This window comes from Lissotriton helveticus, chromosome 9 (assembly GCF_964261635.1).
Source record: "Lissotriton helveticus chromosome 9, aLisHel1.1, whole genome shotgun sequence".
Classification (NCBI taxonomy): domain Eukaryota; kingdom Metazoa; phylum Chordata; class Amphibia; order Caudata; family Salamandridae; genus Lissotriton; species Lissotriton helveticus.
The window spans coordinates 1213167180-1213190271 of record NC_136070.1 but is presented as its reverse complement, the minus strand read 5'-3'; positions in this window follow the sequence as shown (position 1 = coordinate 1213190271).

Sequence of the window (23092 nt, the reverse complement as noted above, 5' to 3'; positions counted from 1 at the left end):
ATTAGCCAAGTCCTGTATACGATATGACAAAGCCCGGGGGGTTTCCTGGGGCCCTTCCCATGCCTGACGCAACCGAACCCTGTACGTTTCGTCGTCGATCCCTAGACGTTCCAGTATGCAAGCCTTTATGTCGTTATAAGGGGTTTGTTCTTGTATGTTGGCTTGTTGGTAGGCTGCTTGTAGTTCCCCCGTCAAAAGAGGACCTAGGTAGTGGCCCCATCGGTCAACAGGCCACGCGGCGGCCTGGGCTAGGCACTCGAAATTCGTAAAGAAGAAATCTGGATCTTCACCTGACACATATTTTTGTAAGACCACGGAGGGTAGGGAGGCCATTGGTCTTTGTTGCCCCATGACGGTAGTAAGTTTCTCAAGGGCTTGGTCCTGTGCTGTGCCCTGGCCCTTCAGGACGTCATGCAACTGTCCACGATCGTCTTCCGCTGACTTGAGGAAGCGTTCCATCATTTTCCCTAGAAGTTCCTGGCCTTCCGCCAGCTGTTTAACTGCGGCCTCCATGCTTCCGGGGGATCCCACTTCTGACACCAACTGTGGAGTATGGGTATGGGCGGACCGGAATAACAGGCGGGGAGGCCGGATGAAGTGCGCTATGATCAGTGAGTATTTATTGAGATACAGAAGTAAGGTCCTTGAAGAACAAGTGTGGTGGGGTGAGTCCCGGGTGGTTATGCAGGGCTGGGGTCGTCGCGTTGCAAATCCAGGGAGGTGGAGTCTTCGGTAGTACGTCCGCTGCTGGGCTGAGGTCGTCTTATCCAGGAAGAGGCAGCGGTGTCCCTCTGAGGTATATGGGGAAAGAGAAAAGTACAGGGCGGTTAGTCCTGATCAGCCAGGACTTTTGAGTACTTCCACCTACACCGGGTAGTGAGGGAGTTGAAACCGAGCGTGAGGAAGGGACGGTGGTACGGTAGATGGGGAAGGAAAGGCAAGATGGGGAACGGGGAGAGGGTGCTACTTGTGTGGAAATGGTGTCTGGTCTTATATACAGTGCCGGTGGTACAACTATACTACAGTGAGACGGTGATCGTGCTGTCCTATATACATTAATTACACTTAACTACAGGGGAAACACGGAGAAAGGTTACAATGTACTCACGTGCCCCGCCGTAACTCTCTTCCGAGTTATGGCCGCTCTCCAGCCACCTCCTGAGGTCACCACCAATCTTCTGTCCAAACGTCCTCTTCCTCTTCGTCGTCTCGTGTTCTCCTCTCCGCTCCGCTCTCTGCTACTGGTTCTCCGCTTCCTGCTGCCTCCTGCCACGAGTCCGCTGCTGGGAACCCCTCGTCTACCTGGTTGTCGGCTTTTCTATGTTCCGGGCAGGAACCAGGGTAAACACTTCCGGGGTCGAGGGTGGTCACTTCCGGTCCTTCCTGAATCGCCTCACTTCCGGGGTCACTAGAGATCGCTTCCGGTCCACCGCGCTCTGTTGTCGCTGCCGGCCCCTGCAGGGAGAAGGAGAGAGGAGTAGCCCTGGTTGGCGGAGAGGCTGCATGAGCGGTCTCGGAGGTCAGGGAGTCCCCACTCGGTCGCCGCCCGGGGAGGTAAGGGAAGTTTCTTCACACCTACCCACTAGATCACATCTAGTGGCAGTGTCTGCGTGTCCCAATGGTTTGCCCATTTCCATCTTTTTTGGGTGCTCTGCCAACGTTTACCGTCTCGAGTCTATATACCGAATGTGCTGTCTCGGAGAGATTTGTTGCATATACATTGTGGGCTTCAACCTGCCCATAAGCTGCCCATTTGCTGGCTCCATTGTCCCGCTCCTATTCTTTCTCCTCATTTGTCCATGGCATGCACACATAATGGCTCTTCCTGTGTTTATACCTGCACAGGAGCATGGACCAATTACCACTTTCCATCTCCAGCTTCCATTTTAGCAAATGTTTTTGGAACTACTTTTTTCTTTCATTTGGAGCACTTTACATGAGTGTATGTTGTTTTCACTCGCACCAAGCTCCGTTCTGTAAACAAGACTGTAGATCTTGTTCTTATCTTGTCAAAAACACTGCTGCTCCTCATACCCTGTCCACAGGTCACCCCCTCCCCCGTCAATGCTTTTCCCCTCGTTGCTGCTCGGCGTTCTCTCTGAGGCTGCTGTATCCTCCATAGCGCTTACAAGGATGCTATACGGGTGGACACATGACGACTTTCTTGAAGTATAGGATATAAAATGAACAATTCAGAAGACAACAATAATTTTAAGATACGATATGTGTTGAATGAATATCACATTCCTTGTATTAAGAAATTTTCTGAAACTTAGATTTTTTTCTACAGCGAGCGTGAAAAGCGAGCGGGTTCTGGGTAAACAGCGCAATTCTTCCTTCCCTCACACGGGATGGGATGCTGTCTTTACCTCTACACCTTTTGAAGATGTCCACCATATTTACACACAACAAAGAAGGATGTTCCTTAATACCTTCTTCTGTTTCTGTTAGCTAATACATTTTGGAATCGTCACTGTGCTCCTCCTACATCGTCTTTCACTGAGGCACCTGCTCCCTCCGTACCGCTTACGAGGATGTCATGCCCGTGGAAAAACTATGACTTGCTTGAACTATATGATATACAACGAACATTTCAGTAGACAAAGAAAATTTTAAAATATGATACGTGTTGAATGAATATCATTGTAATCAAAGAAGAGAGAGAGGAACTAGTATGGCTAGTTCGTTTCCCCGAGGTATAATGTATAAACAAAGAGAACTAGCTATTAGGATGATGTTTGCATTCTATGTGTCTGCATGGAAAACCATTTGGTTTTTATGAAAGCCCTCACCCACCAACTTAGTTGGTGGGTGAGGGCACAGCACACTCACGTTCCAAAACCCGCTCCGCGGTAGTCTGGCGTCGCAGCACACCTGAGGCACACTCGGTGCCTCGGGTGGGGCCCGATGATGAAGCATGCCACCAACTAGGTTGGTGGGTGAGGGCCTTCATAAAAACCAAATGGTTTTCCATGCAGACACATAGAACGCAAATATCATCCTAATAGCTAGCTCTCTTTGTTTATACATTGAATGAATATCACACATTCCTACTACTGAGATATTTGCTGAAACTGAGAAAATTTTCTAAAGTGAATGTGAAAAGCCGGTGGGGCTCGGGTTAACAGAGCAACTCCTCCCTCACATCAGGTTGGATACTGTCTTTAACTCTGCAACTCCTAAAGATGGCCACTATATTTGCACACAACAAAGAGGGATATTTTTTAATACATTCTTGTGTTTCTATTAGCTCGTACGTTTTGGAATCATCACTGTGCTCCTCCTACATGCTCTTATCTTCTAAAACGTGCTGCTGCCTACTGTTTGTTTCACCACTTATAAGGGAGCTGCTTTCAACTACTGTGCCAGTAGAGCTGCCAGCACGGTGAGTCTGCTTGGGAGAGTGAACCCTTGCAATGCGCCAATGCCCCACCCCTCCCACCAATTATGTGGGATTGTTCTCAGCCTCTGAGATAATCTTGAGAGAAGTGATCGGGGGTGTCACAAAGACATTAACATTGACAACGTCAATAGCAATTGGATTGCTGAGACCTATTGGCTTTGCAAATGCTTGTTTTTATAGCACTCACTACCTAAATTGAGCTTGCTTCTAAACTCTCCCAACGTTGGCAGATAAAAGAATAAGGGGGCAGAAGTAGACTGTGAGACCTTTTCTTTCAGACAGGTAGTACAAATACTATGTGAAGAGATGACCAGATGACAATAAACTACCCCGAATTTAATGCATTGTTGTTGACATATCACTTTTGACATCGCCTGTGACATCAACTTAGTAACACATGTGAATAAACTCCAGACATTCAAAAGAAACATCTGTGGATTTGAACCCATGTTTCGATCAATCAAAAGCGACCTTTAACTCGAATAAATGATTCCAGATTCGTGGAAAAATAAACAGTGCAGCACATACAGTTAATGAGGCGAATACACAACAATCAAATTCATAAAAACCCATAAACACAAAGATGAAAAAATCCACGAGAACAATAAAACCAAAGTGCTAGAGTGTTTCTCCTTTCTTCTAAACCACATCCAGAACCAGTCTGTAGTTCATTTTCCTGCTTAATGTCCTTAAGAAGACTTATTTCTTCCTGTGTCCTCTGGTGTTTTGTTTCTACTCTCTTTGCATTTTTTTCCGGCAGTGATTTCTTTGCACTCCCACCCGCCACTGGTCTTGCATGTAGAAGTATCCCAAATGCTCGCCTTTCTCAGCTAGACAGTTCCAGATACCAGCTGCATACACACTCAGCATTGCTAAGATGGGAGCACATGCTCTGTGGTACACTTCAGACGTGCAGCGAGGGGTCTCATACACAAGAACAATCACCGACAGAAGAACGCCCTCTGGCAGCCCTGTGGAGGAACGCTGTCCTTTAAACCCCTGCAATGGAATGCTATCATTAGCAGTTTCCCCGAGGATGTGTGTTTTGTGCAGGAAATTAATTCCGTTTGTTAGCTCTCCCTGCTGCTGCATAACAAGCTGTTTTACAGGGTTATTCTAAAGCAGGTATAAACGGATGACAAATGACAGAGTGGTTGCAATAGTGCATTGGCCACAGTGCTTGTTACTAAGATGCATAGGCTACATTGAGGGGCAGTGATAAAAAGGAAGGGAGTGAGTAAATCATCTATAATTTCTATGTGTGTGTGACTTTATGCCTGTGTACCTGTGCACAGTAGCGGCCGCTGCAGGGAAAAGCGGCGAGGCTAGGTGAGGGGGGATTTCGAGAGACGAGCAGGAGGGAAAATTAAGTAAATAATTAATTTTCCCTCGTAGTCGTCTCTGGAAATCCCCCCTCGCCTGGCCCCATCGCCCACACCTGCAGCGGCCACGTCTTCCCATGTTTATCTCCACTCCTTTGTGGCACTAAGGTACCACCAAATCTGACTTTATCAAGGTCACCACCTGCCACAGCTTGTGAAAGAAATAGTGGGATAGTGGGTGTGTGTGTGTGTGCGTGTGCGTGTGCGTGTGTGTGTGTGTGTGCAGCAGCCAGTTACTAATAGTTCTGACTTTGTAAACATACCTACCTGAAACGCGGGGGAATGACACATTGGGGTCCGTGTCCACTCCGAAGGGCCATATAGACCCCTCTGGGTATTCAAACAGAGCCATCTAACATGTGCATGAGGTGCATGAGATCCTGGATAGATTTAAGAAGCATATGCGAATATGCAAGCAGCCACAAAGGCGATTACAACAGTGCAAAGTGGCCTTGTGATGCAGACACAAACCTTGACAATGGACCACAGTACCACACTTTCATAATAACATTGCACTGTAAACCGACTGGTGGAAACATAAAGGTGTAACAATCCACGCTGCTACATAACCTATAGATTTCTGAATCACACAATACATTTGCAAACAAAACTGAGTTCACCAATTTGCACAAAACCATAGAAATAAACTCCCCCGTTCCACAAGCCCAAAGCAGGTGCTAAGTATAAAAGACATCCCAAATGATGCACAAGCATCCATAATGACTAAACACTATATAGTGGTGAGGCACTTGTGCCAACTAGCTGATGTCTATGCTGAATAGCTCCTCTAACCAACAGATATCATATAAATTCCAATAGCGTACTACAGGAAATCCATCAAGATAAAACAGAAACAGAGAAATTGAAGCGGAAATGGAGGAAGGGGGTGGGAGAAATTGTTATTGACTTCTTATTCCAAATATGCCAGGGACTCTCTCATTTGTATGAGCCCAGGGTTCCAAGAAGGGAATATTCGTTTTATACATATTTGTCTGAGCTCAAAACCAGATTAGATAGGATCATATGCTCAGAAAGAACTTTGGACATGATGTAGGAGCTGAATACTAGTGTAAAACATTATCTCATCACAGCCCCCTTTGAGTAGCATTGAGATACGGTAAAATGCAGCAGATATTTCTATTGCTGGAAGCCAAAGCATTCTGTGATTGATTTTAAAACAGAGCTACAGCATTACTTTACTGAAAATGAAGAATTCACTGATATATATCTTGATGGAATGGGAGATGTTTAAAGTGGTGGTCAGAGGCCACTGTATCAACATGACATATGGAGAGAAAATGCACTAAGAGACAGGGTGAATAAATTAGAAAGTGACCTTAAAAACATTAGAACAAACAGTGCAGATGAAAATTGCAGCTCTGGTGAAATTACTAGTGAAAAAAGGAACAGTTTTAGAGATTGAAGTGTGCAGATTATAGAGAGCATTTAGCAAGATTGCCCGATGAGGAAGATAATGCAGGAAGCATATTAGCATTGTTAGCATATGGTGAAATGCAGAGTCCTCAGATGACACAACTGATAAATAGTTTGGGTGCCAAGTCTCTAAAACAACAGTGATTAACTCTGAGTTTGCAAAACATTACTCTCATCTGTATTCTGACAATAGTGACAAAGATACACTAGCTAAAAAACAATATGTCCAGACATCGGCTGTTCATTCAATAACCCCAGAGCGGAGGGACACAGAGGATGTCCCATAACTGCACATGGAAGTACAAAGGCTACACATGAAAGGGCAAGAGGGATAACACAAGGGTGTGATGGTCTTCTTTCTGTATATAACATAGGATTCTTGACCCCACAATTGGGGTAAAATTTTATACGAGGAAGCACTACATCAAGGCATGTCGCCTCAGCCTACTAAGGAAGGAATAATAGCGTCATTGTGACACAGAAGCAAGACCCCCCTAAATCAGAGCTCCTGTCGTCCATTGTCGATGCTTAACACGCCTTAAAAAATCCTTGGTAAAATATTAGGAAATAGATAACTATTGTTCATATGGGGGATACACATATGAGCAAATCATGTGCTCTTGAGGGTACCAATTTATAATCCAGGCCCCAACATGTGTGGACCCTGCATTAAAGGGCTTCAGCTACCCCCTTCCCTTGTGACAGCACTGCACAATAGGATCCCACTGTGGACAGCCTGTTGGAAGACTTGGTCAAATGTGCAGAAGCCAAGAGTATGGTGCAGCGCATGCAAGGTAAACCGTTTTATTTATTTAATTACTTGCCTTACTCCTGTTCATGGTATGTCAGACTCCACTAGCCCCCCCACCCCCCCCCCACACTCCATCACCGTGCAGCACTCCCTCGGAGAGCCGCCCCTGCACAAGAGAACCATAAAACTGTTAAAGAATGAAGAACGCTTCAACCAAATTTGAAGATTAATCCGGAACATGGACATGAGTCCTTTAACCAACTTTTTACCCTGAATGTTTACATTTTTACAAATGACCACCAACTTTTATTACTCTATACTATAGAACACTAGGGGTTAGATGTAGGTAATGAAAATTTACAGATTTTAAAATACCGAATTTTACCGATTCGGTATTTTAGAATCGGTAAATGCAATGTAGATAAAAATTCGGCCTGGAGGCCCATAGGAATGAATGTGAATTACCGAATCGGTAAATACGGATTCGGTAAAATAGGGAAACATTCAAGGGTGGTAGGGTTTCACATTGACACCCTATTGCAACCCTGAAAAGTGCTTGTGTGCACATGTGGCACACATACATGCCCTAAGGGCATGTATGTCTGCCACATGGCACTGTTGAAAATGCACAGATTTGCATTTTCAAAGGTATTCGTTATTTACCACCAACTAATAGTTGGTGGTAAATAACGAATCCTTACAGCAGATAAGCACTCTTAAAAGTGCTTCCTACATGCCATTTACCGATTCGGTAGAAACCGAATCGGTAAATAATGATTTGGTAAATACCAAATCAGTAAATACCGATTCAGTATTTACCGAATCATCCCCTACATCAGAAAAGGCTCAATACCAGTCGGTAAGCCTGAAATTTACCGAATTTCGGGTTTACCGACCGGTAATGGGCCACCTACATCGGGTCCTAAGATATTAATGCGTGCAAAACACCACACACCATTAACTTTGAAATAGAGAAGACGCCACCCCTTGCATCGGAAGGCTATTCTGTACAAGGACATAAATGTAACAGATCCCTTAACACTTAACTAGTCATATGTTAATTGTTTTTATAGTGGTTGGTTAACTGATAAGTACAGTTGCAATGAGAGATCCCATTTAACATTAGGCAAGTTCAAAAGTACAATGATTAACAAACAGAATTAACTAGAGTATAATTCGCTTTTCTGTGTAATCTGCTACCTGGCAATGCCAATAAGAATCGATTTTTTAATGTAATTGACTGTCATGGGAGAAAATATATGACGTTATCCATGCATAGGACCGGGTGACAAGCTGCCACACTGTGGGAAGACATTACCTGCATATGTGCATGTCTTGGCCACATTGCATCTCTTATACTCTGGAGCTATCAGTGCCCGACGGCCATTGCAGATTGCCCTTTTACCATTGCTGCATCATGTGCAGCTCCAAATCTAAAAAGGCATGCTCACTCACCTTAAGATGCATATACACTTCCAGGTCTACAAACTCATATGGTGCTGCTGTGGAATACACAATTGTATGTCTCATCTTACGGCCACACGGGTAAGCGGCTAGGAGTGGCCCAACCATAAGGGCGGAGGGGCAACGCCCACCCACCTTTATTTACAGGTCAGGCAGCAAGGAGCTGGACATGCCGTTAATGCACAGGTGCCTGGATGCCTAAGCTGGACTTTGCTGGGCAGAGGATTTCACAGCTCCTATGAGCGCAACCTCCTCAGCTCTGCAAAGTCCTGGAAACCCTCCCCGTTGTGAGGAGGGGTAGCGTCAGTGATAACCTCGTACCTGAATGCTTCAGTTTTAAGCCCTGAAGTGCCCAAGGTAGAGTGTCAATCACTGACACCTCCTCACAGAGTGGGGTGGGGTCAGCAGTCTCACTGACCCCATCCCACTCTGTAACGAGTTTGGGACTGCTGCCTCCCCTCATTGGCTGACCTAAGTTCAGCCAATGAGGGGTGGCAGCAATCCCAACCCTCCTGGTACCTCCTCGGCTTCCCTCCCCGAGAACTGCAGCAGGTAAGTGTTGTGTTTTAATTAACTGTTTAAAGCCCTGCATATATGTAAAGGTATGTGTATTTGCGAGTGAGTGTTGTGAATGGGTATGTGTGCGCATGTCTACATGTCAATGCATGGGTGTAAGTGAGTGTGCGTGTGTGTGTGTGTGCTCTTTGGTCCCCCTCCAAGCTGTACTTACGAGCCGCCATTGGAAGAGGCACAGTCACACAGCGAGCTTGAAACCACTGCACATAAGAGGTGCCCAGCTCAGGTGTGTATGCACTACACAGCTAGGCTCCAGGTAAAACCTTCCCAGCACAGGGAGGTGGCGCCTGATTTGTTCCTTACTGCTGTGTGGGAGGATAGTTGTGGCTGTTTAGGCAGAGAATGTGTGGTCCAAAGCCCCACTCACCATGACCCCACCCACTCACCAAGGTCACGCTCCCTTCTCCCTATAACCTCACATGGTGAAAAGGTACTTAGATGACAGGTCTGCCTGATGAGCAACAGTCTGTGAACAATGCCTTCTACCACAAGGTACACTTCTGTGGGTAAACGATGTTTACAACTAAACTTTATCTCCGCGTTGTGATTCTGCTTACCATTACTCCGCAAGTCGGAACAACGACTTGCGGGGGGGGGGGGGGTGTTGGATTTCAAATCCAAAACCTTCCCTAGTGTCCGCACAGACTGGAGTTGGAATAGTAAATTATACTATTCCAACTTCCAGCGCCCCCCCCCCACCCCCCGCAAGTCGTTGTTACGACTTGTGGAGTAATGGTATGAGGAATCACAACGCGGTCGTGAGAACGACCGCGTTGTGATTCCCCATGGAGAAAAAGAATGCAGGATGTGATCATATATTCACTTCTGCGATGTGATTAGGGCCACTGATGACACACACATCCTGTTCGGCCCACCATCCATTACATGGTGTATATGTTGCTGTCAAAAGTGGGAACAGATGATTAATTTATAGATGCTGGGGATGCTAACAACATCAATGTCATACCTGACACACAACCCTGGCACCACAAATGATGCATTAATAATCAGGCACCGTGCTATTCATAAAGTCTGTTGAATTGGCAACTTCAGACAGATGATTTTCTGATTAGGAATGCAGTGCAAATGAACCATTACTGCAAGCCTAATACCTGCACACATCTCACCATCTATGCCTTCACTGAACGAGTTATGATGCACATCACATACATGTGTAGGTCAAAAGCACTTCTTGAACTCCAAGACAGCTAGACAGCAGAGGTACAATAAAGCATATTGTTAGACAAAATGTGTAGGCAAGCATGCATTTGATACCATAAGTCCTGCTTAAGGCGCATAATTTAATTGAATAGAGTGCACTAGACCTACTGGTTCAATAACTGTATAGAGTTATTAGAACCATAATCTGACAAACATACCAACAAAATAATAACATTAGAAGAAAAGAATATAGAGAGACGAGTTTTAGAACAACACTCCACTCTTTTGGAAGTTTTCCCTTAAGCTATTGAATCAATGAGGTGATCTCCACATTTTGGACCAGCCCACAGCATTCCCAATTCTAATATGTTGCAGCTACAGTCTCCATAGATCATTGGCACTGAAAGTAGCTTGCCTCTGTGACAGCAGCTGTTCCACACATTCTCATTCTCCTTTTACTTGCATGCAAACGCATTCACACACGCATACTGAAATGAATCAATGGGCCTGCTTTGCAGATGCCTGGTGTCCTGCTGCTCCCTTTCGCATTCCTAGTGTGCGTGCCATAGCTATGCATAGTTTAGTGTCCTCCTTGAATTTGTACAAGGATACAGGTGTTCATCAGTGCTCCTTGCAACACAATGAGCTAAAAGCTCCAGGACAGTGTTATTGGCTGAACTGATGCTGATTTGCCTCCATCATGCCTTAAATGAATTTGCACGATTTTGTGTTTGCCTCTAACCCAACAGAGTGCGGTAAGATAAAATTCTGGGGTTAACAGGGTGCGGTAAGATAAAATTCTGGGGTTAATGAGATATTGAATACTCAATTAGCAGAACTCAGTTCCACTCATTTACTATTTAGAATCCTAACATTGAGTGCTCCACTCACCAGTGCAGGCCCACCAGCTGGTTGAGGCATACCCAGTGCCTCAGACTCAATCTGTGGTGCTCCGTAACCCCTTTGCGTCCCACTTACCATGCTAAGTTCAGTCAACCTTCTTTCACTTCCTAATTAATTTATTCCACCTGTGACAATAAAGATATCAGCTCACTCCAAATCAGTACATCTTAATTGTTATTCCAAGACCGTGAGGACAATTTTAAGGTGCTGACAAATATCAAGGGAAATTCTGCAAAATCTTATCAATATATATAATTTGAATAAGGTTGCTGCCCATAGAGGCCTCCACAGAGTAGAAGGGTGACAACAGGGAGAAGCTGACAATATACAACAGATGGTCATAGCACTATAGAAGAACAGACCTGAAAGAATAAAGTGGCTCACAGATACTTCTGTCATCTGTAAAACCACAACCTTCCAAAGTGGGAGTTTGTTTACTCTGAACAAAAAAAGCACATGGACTCAACGTGCAAGGAGCTTTTTGCTTGTGCAAGAGGGCCATTTCACATTTTCCCAGCCCACTTCCACCGTGATTTAAATGTCCGAAAGTGATGGGTTGATCACCCTGACAGAGCATTCAAGTGATGGATGGACTTTTGGGCAGTAGTGGCTGCTACAGGACCTGGGTGTTGGTGCGGGTGGGTGGGGGGTAGGGGGAGGAGGGATGAAAAAAGAAAAAAAAACACCTACCTGAAAATGACCAGCCGCGACCTCTCTTCCGTCCTCTTCTTCTTTTCTCTGGTCCGGCAGCAGGAAGCACCCTGGCTCCCAGGCTCCCCATTGTGAGTGGTCTAAGCACAAAGAAGACCCAAAAGGGCCGGCCTAGCAGTCATGCGCACTTAGGGAGTGCAAATCACTCCTCCCACTGCTCTGGCCAACCCTGCCCCGAGAACCACTGACTGCAATATCAAAACTAAAATGATAACTATTTGTTATTATCATTTTATTTTTCCTTTTGAGCAGTGGGCCGACGCTCCTCTGCCCTAGCGGAAGAGCCACTACAGCTTGTGGGTCAGGGTCTACAGGGGTTACTGTCAGGGGGAACCAGTGTTCATTTACAAGTATTTGAATTTAGTTGAGTGGTGGAGAACATTTGAGGTACTGTAGTCTTGTTGTTTTTACACACCATGTAGACCAGAAAGATTGTAGTTAAGATCACATTACAAAATAAACTGTAAATGCATTTTCATCCAATAAAAGCACTAAGACTTTGCCTTGTTACCTTCTGACCCTTCCTGGCTGCCTTGACTATAATATAGAGAGAAAGGAGTGCGGTCACATGAGCCTTCTCCTGATGATTTTCCTGTGCCCATCATGGGTAAGCCCAGTGGTATGCGATCCTATAATCTCTGAGAGACTCGATCTCTGGCTCTGCACTGGGCTGTACCTGAGGTCTAAAGCAGACTCACCCTTGTTGATTTAAAAGTAAGGGCACAACAGGTATGTGGGCTCGCTTTCGCACCCCCGAGGAACTTTGGTATTACAGAAAGGGCTGCAGATGTTTGGGCGCCCCTTTCTGTAATACATATATATGTGAGCCAGAACTATCACCAAAGAGTGTTCCCTGATTTGCATGGGGACATGGTCCGATGGAAATGAGGGAATCCCTTTGCTTCTGTGCCATAATATAGGCATAGAGGTAAAGAAGCTGTCAGTGCGCCCCTTGATGGCAGCCCTCTGGAAGGAGATAGGGGGTCCTATAGACCTCCCAGACATCCCTTTGCAGATGGGTGCAGTCACTTACAGCACCCGCCTGCAAGGGTAGAGGGATCACTAATCCCCCGAAAAGTGCAGGCAGGTTGCGGCCCGCACAGTGAAACGCATAGCGGCTGCTTCAAAGCCGCTCCGTTGTACATTTGAATGTGCCACCCTCAGGGTCAATGTGAGTTTGTGGCTGCCCTGGGGGCAGTGTATTCAATGGAACAGGGCACACTATCTCTGCTTGCGCCCAGCGCACCTGTTTGAAGGTGCGCCGTGGCACAAACAGAGAAAGTGCACCCAATCTATATTAGGGCCCCTGATGGCCAACAGACCTGAAACCCACGCCCACCCCCACTGACCATGCCAAAAACCTTCGGCATCATCTTGGACAACGGACTTACAATGGCTAAAAAGTTAGCACTGTCCCCTCTATCTGCTTCTTCATCCTACGTATGCTCAGCAAAATATTCCAGTTGCTCCCTACTACCACCATACACACGGTCACCCAGGCCCTCATCACCAGCAGACAAGATTACGGCAACTCACTCTACGCCGGCATTAAGAATCAATTCATACAAAGACTTTGGACAACCCTGCCAGACTCGCCCTTAACATCTTCAGAAGTGCATACATCACACCCACCTCAGAGAACTACATTGGCTACTAATGCAGAAGCAATGCCAATTCAAACTGCTCACTCACACATACAAAGCCCTTCACAACGTCGGACCTGTCTACCTCAACCACCGCCTCAACTTCCACATACCCATCCAGCAACTTCGCTCAGCCACACTCTACCTTGCTCAAATACCCTGTATTCGCAGGAGCAAATCATGAAGACGCTCCTTTTCCTACATCGCAGAAAAATCCTGGAACAACCTGACACACCACATCGGGACCTCCCCATCCCTACTTAAGTTCCCCGAGAAACTGTAGATCTGGCTATTCAACTTGAAGCCCAATCGGCCAACTCATCTACTCCATCATCTGGAAACCCCTGGGGTGATAAGCATGCCATACAAATATTCATAACATAACATTAAGCTAACACCAGCTTTGTTAATGGCATGTTTGGACTTTTGGAACATGGTCTATACTGGTCTACAGAAAAAAATTACTGCTATTCTTCACAGAGTGCAAAACAAGACCGTCATAATGTGCTTGCACTTACGGCGAAGTGTGACTGTTGAACCAGCCTAGAAAGCAATCCACTGGCGTCAACTAGCACAGAAATAAATTGAAAAATTATGCCTCATGTGCAGAGCATATTGAAGCAAAGTCCTGGTTCACCAGTTCATACCAACTAGGGACATACAGGCATCATCCTGCTCTGATGAAAAATTGCTCCTTCAAGGACCTAAAACTATTGCGAAGCAACCTTAGGATTTAAGAATTCTAAAGTCTGTAAAAACCCAAGCTATTGAATCTGAACTGAATGCAATTGCTTTTATTTCAGAAACACTTGGAACCCAAACTTATTTCAGCACTGAACTCGAATTTTACTTAGGGGACCAGTGAAGAATGACATATTTAGGGTCTTTTTTAGAGTGCGGAGGAAAGAGTACTCCATCGCAATGGTGACCGAGTATCATTTCCAGCGTACTGAAGGCTCACCAGTGGCGGCTCCTTCGCTAAGGTGGAGGAGCATCGCCCCACTGCTCTCTGAGCTGTATAAAAAAGGAAGAAAAAAATGATAAAAACACAACGTTATTATCATTTTCTTTTTAGTATGGGCTATGGGGCCAGGTTAGGGCGGGCGGGGCTGGGGTCACAGGAAGGAGGAGTGATTGGTCCAACACAAGTACGCATGAACACAAGTACGCATGAAAATTTGAAAGAGACATGCGCACTTAGCATTTCTCCACCTTGCTGTGTTGCACAGCTGGGTGGAGAACTGTCCCAGGCTCCCAGGCACTGCCTGAGCGGCCAAACAGCTAAGACCAATCGCAACGCTGCTGTCATGCTGTTGACAACAGCGTCATGATTGGCTTAGAGGAGACTGGGGCCTTTGTGCTTCCGTGCTGCCAGGAGTCAGGAAGAGCAGAGGACAGAGGAGAGATGGAAGTCGTTCACAGGGAAGTGATATTTTTGTAATGTTTTCAACAACCCTCGTACCGTTGCAGCCACCACTGCTGTCCACCCTCCTGACTTACAGATGGGCGGACTTTCACTATGTCAGTGACAGAGTCTACACCGTCTCTGCTGCTGACATAAAGTATTTTGTTTTCCTTTTCGCACTCTGAAGCTACCAATGTGACCTTGAGTGCTAAATAAAACTCAACAATTAACAAATAAATAATTCCATCCTTTATTACGCTCTGTTTTTTTGCGTAAATGGTGCACACCAACTACAAAAACAATTCCAGTATAAGAATGGATATCTACCAATGGGTGACATGAATAGGGATTGAGGGACACTTTAAAAGGGCCAAAGTGAAAAAGCTCTGAAATCCCTTGAACTTTTGGGAGAGAAGTCGTCGGTTGTCAATATTGTGCTTTCTGGATGTACACAGAGAATATATCTTTTCTATTTCACATTCGAGCAGATCTTAACCCTCATTGTCTATCTGCATGCCAAATTCCTAGGATATATGTACAACTAGAGAAAGAAACAGCAACATTAAAAATGTGTCCTTCAAAAACTTGTGAAAGTGTGTATTGCTTTCCAATAATATGTTAGGGAAGCTTAAAGTAAAAAAAGCAATTGGGAGGGATCTCAGTCAGAAGCTGTCTGAGATAATTGAGGAAATATCTTGTCATGGGGAGAAGAGACCAGGTTATTTAAACACCCGCGTGATCATTAATGTTCACAGTGAGGGTGAAGGCACGAATATGGAGATTGTGATGGGATCCAGATTGGGAGCTTGATGAATGGTAAAATGGATCCTTAGAAGTAAAAGGAAATCAATGCCCACGCTGATGTCACAAAGCCTCGCGGGACACACTGATCTTGAGGGAATACGAGAGTCAATCACGAGGCGCGGGAATTCATTACTCGACTTAAGTGGAGAAAATCCTCTCAGCCGAATCAAAGCGTAGGACATGAATCACCGTCAGGCGCTGATACGCTCCTTGATTATCCCACACTCTGGGCTGCTTCAATGCATTACCTTGAGCTGTCCCTTCTCCTTTACCGGTGCTGCACCTCTGCCTCAATTTTCTTTTCAGCTATTCATTTTTATTTTTATACCAATTTACTTGTGTGTTACTGTCAGTTTGCATTCTCAAAGACTAGTTGTTTTAGGTCCTACAATAATCCAGATTCCTGGTATGTTTATACACAACATGACTATATAGCTTATGTCAGTGGGACAGCATGGGACGTCTATTTTAGGTCCGCGCATGCTGGATCCATGCAAGACTTAACAGTGTATCCACATGAGATAATTTTACATACAATTATTCTAGATAGGCATCATTTAAAGAGTGGTTATACTGAAAGCCTAGCATGGATCTAGCCCGCCTAGTCCTAGGCTGAACACCCATGGCTTACTCACTACTAAACGTCTGATTGACTGGACTTAACCCTGCAGCACAGTCACTGGCTCCATACTCTTCCTGTAGCTCAGTTCCTTGTCAGCTACTGGAACAAAAGATATTCGGACAGTTCAAGGTCAGGCATCTTTGGCTCTTCCCACCTTGTAGCCCACCTCCCTGGTTGTTCAGCTTTTCCACCTAACCAACTAGATGGTCCCTTACGTCACTTTACATGTTATGCATGCATAATGGTTTCTACAATGAGTGCTTCAAAGTGGGCAGGTGCAGTACACATCACTGCTCCTATCAGAGTTAAATCCAGTAACACAATGTGGTTAGCAGTGACATAATTCTCCACTTCAAGGGTTTGGATGTATATACATCTGCAGTCTCATCCTATGCTACCTCCCATGTGCACCATCACGCGCCCTCAAGAGTGGACAAATATTGCGGCTACTAAAGAAATCCAACCAGGAACCAGAAGGCCAGCGAACCCAGTTGCCCAACTTCTCTACCTGAGAATATTCTTTGAAGAGGTCCATGTCACGCAGCACCACAAGAAGATGAAGACAAACAACTTTCTACAGACTTCTAATCTGGATTCAGCCATAGGACAGCACAGAGACAGCCACCATTCAAGTGTCTTCTTGTTCTCCTCGAGCTCTCATCTCTAGCCTGTGATATGAGAGATCAACATTCTCTGCTCAGTACCCTCCTCACCAGAATGGTCTTCAAAAAATGAATTCTGCAGTGGTGCAAGTAATACCTAATAAACAGAGCCTGGGCACCTGCAAATCACAATTTATCCTGTGACCTCCTTCGTAACCCCAGGATAAGTGCTATCTCCAATGATCTTCAACGTCTACAGGGAACACTTCTGAGACCTTCAAGCCGACCAGAACATTGTCATACATTATTACATAGATTGTACACAATCCTGCCGGAATCGGTCATTCATACACAATACATACCATCAAAAAAACTTCTTTCGAACCATCCATGATGCAATGTCTCCGATTTACCTTAAAGCCAAACATAAAAAAAATTCTCATACCTTGTGAGCTCATCATTGAACCTAGATATATTTATAGGTTATAAAAAAATATATATATATATATATATATATATATATATATATATATATATATATATATATATATATATATATATATATGTATATATACATATATATATATTCTATGAAGAAAACTCTGTGGTGGATATATATGATCAAGGCCTCTGTGCAGGCCGAAACGTTATCCTGGCGTGGTGTACTGGAAAATAAAAACTCACCTGCACTCTGGGTCTTCCGTGTTCTTACTCGTCGATGGCTGAGGATTGATAGCCTGTCGCGATAGCAGGAATACAAGTGCGGAAATATATATATATATATATGTATCAAGTCTATTGGCTTCCACTAAAAGGAACTGTCGCTGCTTTGGAAAATAAGGGGCTTCAATCTAGAAGTAGATTTTTAAATTGCTGTATAAATTCTGGACATTCTTCTGACCCTTAGCCAATCAGATCACCACATCTCTAGACCTGGGCAGTGAACTCCGCACCATTTGCGGAGTTTGCAAGTTTTCCACACTCCACAGAGTACGTGGAGTTCTGAAAAAACTCTGCTCAGCGTTTTTTCCTCCCTCATTTGCGCCCGCCAACGTCAAGTTGGCAAGCAAGGAAAATCAACCTCCGGGCGAGATTTCTCAACGCAGCTCACATTGAGAAACCTTTCGTTCTCGTTAAGAAAGCTGCCGCTTGTGTAGAAAATCTACTTGAGCGGCAAAAAAGAGGCAGCGCCCTCTTGTGCTGTGCATGGTGCAGCTCGCGCTGATTGTACATTAACGGTCAAACACCCAGAGCTGAAAATCAAAGCGAACGGCGCGATCAAATGCACTTCACGGCTCACAGAATGCGGAATTCCATGAACTCCACCCAGGCCTACACATCTGTTGATGACAAATCAGAGAAGAGGATTGGCAGGGACCTTGTGTTCCATTGTAGTTTACATGCCATGATAGGACCCAAACTATCATTAAAGATTTGTTTCTTATTGCCCATACATTCTAGCGGCGTAAAATCCCTAATCTGCAGTTGCAGGCGAAATATATATTATTTGTAAATGGCCAACTGGAAAGTTCAGGTATACAGGTTTCCGGTTCTGCGTTACAAACAATATTTAACTTTGTGTGGTCACAGCTAAAAAAAAATCACACCAAGGAGTTGTTAAAAGACAACTTTTGCAGGAAGCAAGCTGCCACAGGCCTCTTCATTTTCCGAAACCCCTTATTTCTTAGTTCCAGAAAAAGTTGTATTTTACGGTAAATGTTTCCACACAGCCGTCCTCAGCAGGAAATACGACTTCTGTTTGGTGTCTCATTGGGAGATGAAAACAAAAGTAATTTCAGCCGATCACTTAGTAAAGCGCCATACTGAGAGGAAAGTTGGCATCAACTTTCGAACCCACAGACATTATATGGATTAGTCACTAGACATCAGATTTCAGTGTAAGCAAAGAATCATTTAGGATTGCTCAATAGCTGCAATGGGTCACTGAAACTAACAAGCATTGGCAACGCCAAAATATCTGGTTTTGGCTGCTCTTCTTTCGTCGTTGTCAATGCTTGGTTTGTTTGAGGTTTTTTTGTGCAAAATGTTATTGCTGGGGGAGTTACCAATATGAAAAAAATACCGGGATGAAATCAAAACTATTTTCTGGTCTCAGAAAGCACACAATTCCTTAGTGATCTCTAACGTAATTTTGCAAAGGTCTGCTGTCTGTAATTGAACGCTATGTATACTAACAAAAACCCAATCAAATTGTTTTAAAAACTAAAATTCAATAGTAATCTCTGTAACTGAGGGGGGCTACTTTGAGTACGGATATGATCATTGTGAAAGAGAAAAAATGCTGTCACACTGAAGTGAGCTGACCCACTGACCATGCTTTAGTGGGTGGAAGTAAAAAATGAATGGCACAACAACAGATCAGTGAAAGAAGAGTGCCTATAAGTAATATACATATATGGAGATGATATCCAAATATGTGGATTCTTTTTTACAGCCTCATGTCACTACTTTGCCTTCCTTTGTGAAAGACACTGGAGACTTCCTTAGGAAAATCAATTGTGTTGAATGACGACCAAACTTTTTGCTAATTGTGATGGACATAGAATCATTATATACAAGTATTACCCACTTTGATGGGTAGCTGCAGTGAAGCATTACCTAGGGATTTGATCGATTCACCTAGAGGAACACAACTGTATGATCATTAAGATGATTGAACTCTGACTTTTGAATAACTATTTCCTATTCAATAAGGATGTCTACCAAAAGTTAAGAGGGGTGGAAATGGGGGCATGCTTCTCCCCCAGCTATGTGTGTCTTCATGTTGGCTGGTGCGAGAAGCATGTCCACAGGATACAACACAAAGAAACTGGGATAATCATGTAAAGTATTATTGGCGCTACATCGGTGATGTATTTTTTGCACCCCAGCCATTTGATTCAAAGCATCCCATACGGCGAATTCTTACGAATTTGTTGTATTTGCTGTTCAGATACTGATTTGAAATTGTGCCAACAAGATGCATTCGATCGCTTTATAAGCTGATGGTACAATAAGTCTGAGCTCAACAAAGCACTCTGCAAAGCTAATACACACTCTAGGGAGGGAGTGTTAATACCCAAAATAGAACAAGTGGGGGCTCTGGTTCCTTCAATTGAAAATAATGATAGTGATAAAAGTAATGAAGACTAATCACTACATTCAGCACACAGGAACGCAAAATCCATCAGAATATTTACTCCCAATGGCCTATTGTATTAACGGATGTCACACTGAAACCTATTTTGCCACCGCTACCTTCTATCACTTTCAGGAGAGCTCCATTTATGAGGGATGCCCTAGTGAGAACTAGCCCAGATGTAACATCCAAATTCACTTGACTAACAAAATCGTTTTTTTTTCAAATGTAATTCGTGCCGTGCCTGTAAGTTCGGCACTAATATGATGGAATATATGACTGCGATCAGTTCGACACCTATTGCCATCAATTAACATCTAACTTGTCACACTGAATTTGCTATTTATATCTTAAAATGTACTTGTGGGCTCCAATACATAGGTAGCACTAAGCTCCCCATACATAAAAGAATTTTGCAGCACATACGAGCGATTGCATCAGAATAACCTTAATGATGTGCAATATTCTGTATTGGGGGCAGTATCTGTACCCAGACAGGAGGGCAATTGTGAAAAAAGCCTCAGCCAACTTGAAACGCGTTTTATTCTGGCCATAGACACTAAAATGCCGAATGGCTTAAATACGAGTGAGGATTTGCACAACTTCCGCTAAGCCATTCTGTTTGTATTTAATTATGATATATTCAGTAATCTGTAGACTTGGTTCATGTATTAGAGCTTTTAATAACTCTGAGTTTTTTTAGTCTCAAAGAGTGTCCTTAATTAACGTATGTATATAGGTTAATTTGCATCAACATGGGGATGGTATTTTGTATCATTATTATTTCTTCTCTCTTTGTTATCAATTCAGCACTTGCACTTTGAAAGTATCAACTTCTGGCTAATTGTTTATGCCACAGGGCTGCTTTGTTATTTATTGAAATGTTTATCACTTTTTGCACTTGGGTCATTGTTGTTTGCACATAAGCACAGCACTTTTTTGACAATATGGACTACTTCTATTAACAGCCAGAATTATTTGTAAGCATGCACACCATCTAATTCGCTAAAGAGGCCACATATTGTTGATTAGGATGGATATATGGTCCTTCCAAACGTCCTCTAATTTTGTTTGAAATTCTATCAGCACTAGCACTTTAATCTTAAATGTATTATTAACTACTATAATGAGGACATTAATTATGATTGATGGTGGTGAATATTGGGGTTGTTACTACTGTAAAGAATTAATTGTGTATTTGCACTGGCAATAGAGTCGATGTTCCCTTACACTGTTATTTACCATACTTGTATTCGTACATGAAGAATGTAGGGAACATAGTGCCAGAATGAATTAATTGCGTATTTGCACTGGCAACAAATGTAGCTTTTTAATTTTGTTTTTATCCATCCTATTTATTGTATTTATACACGTATTACATAGGGGATACGACTTTATCATGAAATGTCCATAGTCTGTATTCATTTTTCACCAAACTTGCTTGGTAGTTTTGACATCCAATAGTGCACACATTCTATTAATGCTGTTCACTGTCATGTGGAACCAAAGAAGACTTGGGTCTTGTTGCTACCTGGCCTAGACCACTCTAACTTATTAAACAACAAACTGGCGAATATGTGTTCTTACAACGAATTCCGTTACAACGCATGCCTTTACCACGCATGCGTTACAACGGAATGTTTTTTCTTCGCATTGACTTTTCCTCTAATACTTCCGTGGTGACGTCGTACGTCGTTAAGAGGAAGCGGAAGTTTCTTTCCGTTTCCTCTTAAAGGATGCCGTTTGGGGGGAGACCCCCCCAAGCCCCCCTTTTTTTTGTTACCCTTTACCACACATGCCTTTACTACGTACCTCGTAGTAATGGTATGCGTGGTAAAGGCTTTCGTGGTAACCACGCATGCGTTGTAATGCATGCGTGGTTAATGTTTCCGTGGAAACGGCCGCGTTGTAGTGGCCGTTTCCCCAAACTGGCCAGATAGGTTCATTTAACAATCGTGCACCACACCTAGCCAAATAATCCTAAGCGGGCAACGTTTTCATTTAATCGTTTTTACTTATTTACATATATTCTTTTCAAAACATTTCAATATATCCAAAACAGAACTCTGTTATCAAAAATGTACACCATCAATACAAAAGACATAATACAGACAATAAAATGAAAAACATTATTGTAAACACCAAATACAAAAGGGGGATGCCTCCAATTACTTCATTTATGGGGCACCAGTCCTATTATCCTATAAACAAACAAGCGACCAATGGACCGTTTACACAGGCCTGCTTGTTTACTGTGCTGGAAACTATTTTTGTGAGGGTCAAGTTGCAGGGGGGGGGGGGGGAATTTTTGTCCTATACTTCATTCCCTGTAACACCCATTATGATTCTTGTTCCAGCACAACCCTGTTAGACTTTTTTTAAGTCACCTCTTGGACCCTGCCAGCTCATTCATCGACCCTCGCCCGATACGGCATTCCGATAACAGTTCTTTTTAATCCACTTCAAAGGCCCGAGTAATTGAAGACAGCCTGGAAATGCAGCAAATAAACAATGCCACACTTCCAGGCTATCTTCATTTACAAGTACTTGCAGAGGCATTTGCGCCTCCCTGGGAACCCAACCACTTCCCCACATGCTTCATGCTTCAGCTCCTGCCAGACCCAGGTAGGTGGCTCACACACACTCACTCACTCACTAACTCCCTCACTCACTCACTGGTGCATTCCGTTGTTGAATGGCTTTGTAAGACCCATCACCAGCAGTTAGGTTCTGGTTTATGCACTGCAGTCACTGCACACTTCTGAAGAAGCTCAGTGCACTAAAGGCAGCTTGCATAACTTGCAAGGTCAGCTACTGCAGCTGCTCACTTGGCCAACACTGCACTGCAGGGCGTGAACAGGAAACAAGTTGATTGTGCAAAATACAGAAGAACATCACAGACTGGATGAAGGACTAAAGTCGACACGCACAAGACAGAAGTCATCATCTGTGGGAACAACGCCTCTCCATGAAACAACGCATGGTGATCAGCAGAACTCGGCCCACCCCCCCGCCCCGACAGACCATGCCCGCAACCTCAACATCATTCTGGACATCAAGCTATCCAGGAAGAAACAAGTCAAAGTAGTCCT